Consider the following 3,185-nt stretch of genomic DNA (forward strand, 5'->3'; position numbering starts at 1 on the left):
GATCCTACTTTCTTCCACACTATTTCTTCCGGTCGATTCTCTTAAACTTCATTCTACTCTCCATCACTACTAAATTATGACCTGAGTCTATATCTGCTCCTGGGTCGCATAACAATCCAATATCGCATTTCAGAGTCTCTTTCTGAACATGATGTATTCCACCTGGAATATTTCCGTATTTCCGGGTCTTTTCCGAGTACATCTTCTCCTCTTGAGATTCTTGAACAGAATATTGCTATTTCGGTCTGAAATTTACTGCGGAACTCGATTAGTCCTCTTCCACTCCCATTCCTGCTGCCAAGTTCTATCCTCCCGTAACCCTTTCTTCCGCTCCTTCCCCTACAGTCGCGATCCAATCCCCGATCGGTATTAGATTTTCTTCTTCTTTCATGTACTCAATTACCCGTTCAGTAACCTCCTATATTTTCTGTATTTCTCCATCTGGTGGCATTTGTACCTGAACTGTCACTGTCTGTGATGGTTTACCATCGAATCTCATGAGAAGAACCCTATTACTCAGTTGTTGACAGTAGCTCACTTTCTGACCTACTTTCCTATTCAAACAGACTCCAACGTCCGCTACGCCATTTTCTGCTGCTGTTCATATAACACTATATTCGTTTGACAAAAATGCTTGTCTTCTTTTTGTTTTACTTCACTGTCCCCTACTATATGTAGACTGAGCATTTGCAACTTTCTTTTCGGATTTTCTAGCTTTTCTACTATGTTCAAGCTTCTGACATTCCACGCTCCGACTAGTAGAATGTTATCCATTCGTTGGCTATTCAAACTTATACTCATTGTCACCTCTCCCTTGGCTGTCACCTCCCGGAGATCTGAATGCGGAAGGAATCTGGAATGTTTTTGGGAATGGAGCGATCGTAACGGAAGTTCTTCAGTTGCAGGCCACATGATCTGTGGAAACACGATATGTGTTTTTAACGCAGTGGTTTCTGTTGCCATCTAGTTCCTCATGCGGTTGATCACTGCTGATTCCTCCGCTTTTAGGGTTAGTTTGCTATGTTAAGAGCAAGAGTCTGGTGTCAACTTGTGTCCGCTTCTATGCTCTGTGCAAGAAGGATGTCGACAGAATAAGTTCGACTTCTTACCCCATAAGTCAGCTGCTGCCATTCCTTACGATCTTCATTCGGAATTTAAGCAGTTGCTGATTACTAGTTAAATACGCTACGCCTTTACCATAGGTTCAAATCTGTTGTGTTTACGAAGATGTTATGTATGGCCGTAATATTAACCATAGGAAGTCCACAAAAAGGATTCAAATGGCTCTGAGCACCATGGGACATAATTACTGAGGTCATCAGTCCCCTAGAACTCAGAACTACTTGAACCTAACTAACCTAAGGACATCACACACATCCATGCTCAAGGCAGGATTCGAACCTGCGACCGTAGCGGTCGCGCAGTTCCAGACTGTAGCGCCTAGAACCGCTCGGCCACTCCGACCGGTGAAGTCCACAAATCTGGTTATTCAACCCAACAAAATTAAAGGATAAATCAGATACAAGATCGAGTAAGTCACTCACTTGACCCTTGCAAGAAATGGTCGCCAGATGTTATTTTTACAGCACATTATTGTGCAAAGTGACTATTAACGTTTTATAACAGTTGTTAACGCAGTGACACTGTTCACACGGTAACGATCAGTGGCAGCATCCACTGAGAATGGAAAGAACTTAACCGACATTTAATGTCACACGTGGTTTAACTCTGTGTTTCCCTAATTAATGACTTCCTTCTTCTGTCTTACTATTTGAGAAAAAACTGTTGGATTAAAACAAAAGGAGAACTATAGTTTAAATTGCGATCCCTGTAAGTGTGCTACTTTCTGATATTATCCAGCGAGACCAGGTAAGAAGGTTATTGTGGGCTATCATTCATCCGGAACAAATGTTAAGACTTTTCTGTACAAATGGACTCTCGTTTCCAGTGCGTTGGACTTCTCAGTCACTTCTTGTGAACTTAATTTTTGTCTGTACTCTGCGTTTCTCCAGAAGAACTATATATGACGGTAGTATCCCTTCCTGAAAGAACAGTTACCGTAGATGACCATGCAGCTTTGCTAGAAATGAAATGATAATTAAATGGACACCCTAGCTACAAATAGGAGTTGATGTACTTCATTGGGGACAGTACAAAATGTGTGCCCTACCCGGGACTCGAACCCGGGATCTTCTGCTTACATGGCAGACGCTCTAACCATCTGAGCCACCGAGGGCACAGAGGATAGTGCGCCTGCAGGGACATATCCCTTGCACGCTCCCCGTGACACCCACATTCCCAACATGTCCACACCACTACATTCGTAGTTCACCGGGTTCGAGTCCCGGTCGGGGCACACATTTTCAACATGTCCCCAATGAAGTACATCAACGCCTGTCTGCAGGTAGGGTACCATTTAATTATCATTTCTTTTCCAGAAGAACATCATAATTTGTGCAGGTGATCGGCCGCGGTCCGTTAGTATACGTCGGATACGCCTGTCGCCAATATCAGTGACTGCAACCCAGTACCGCCACACGGCAGGTCTAGTCTAGAGAGACTCCCTGGCACTCGCCCCAGTTGTACAGCCGACTTTGTTAGCGATGGTTCACTGTCTACATACGCTCTCCTTTGCAGAGATGACAGTTATCATAGCCTTCAGCTACGTCATTTGCTACGACGTAGCAAGACGCCATATTCATTTACTATAATTACTTCAAGAATGTGTTCTGAACGGATAATATTGTAAATCATGTACCGCCAAGAGCGACGTTCATCATTAATGGGTTAAAGTTAAGTATTAAATTAATGTCGTCCGCTTTCTAAATTCTCATCCCTTGCCATGTTCCAGACCTCACGTCAGTATAGTTCTTCCCTCCCCACGCCAGCCTGCGTGAGCTAAAACGCGTGCATTTCGGCCTCCATTCTTAACGCGGTGTTGGCTCTTCTGCTAACACAACAATGAGCTTAAAGTGGTCGTAAAATACTGTGGTAAATTGAGGCGTATAATACAGGGGCGGAGGAAAGAAATTGTGGATTGCAATGCTGGAAACTGAACTTGAATTAGTACAGCTTCTGCGGTATCAAAGGAGCGGCCGTCCGTAGATGAAGAATCCCTGATCCGCGGGCGTGCTTACATCCCGTTGCTTGTCCCGAAGACCTTGCTGCAGCGGCGAGGCCCATCG

General features: G+C 44.3%; 1 non-coding gene across 1 annotated transcript; it reads right to left on the bottom strand.

Moving 5' to 3' along the window:
- Positions 1-2,162: 2,162 nt before the first annotated feature.
- On the bottom strand, positions 2,163-2,237 carry Trnat-ugu (transfer RNA threonine (anticodon UGU)). Its single transcript has one exon. It is a non-coding gene; the product is annotated as a tRNA-Thr (tRNA).
- Positions 2,238-3,185: the final 948 nt, after the last annotated feature.

This window comes from Schistocerca gregaria, chromosome 1 (assembly GCF_023897955.1).
Source record: "Schistocerca gregaria isolate iqSchGreg1 chromosome 1, iqSchGreg1.2, whole genome shotgun sequence".
In the NCBI taxonomy this organism is placed as follows: Eukaryota; Metazoa; Arthropoda; class Insecta; order Orthoptera; family Acrididae; genus Schistocerca; species Schistocerca gregaria.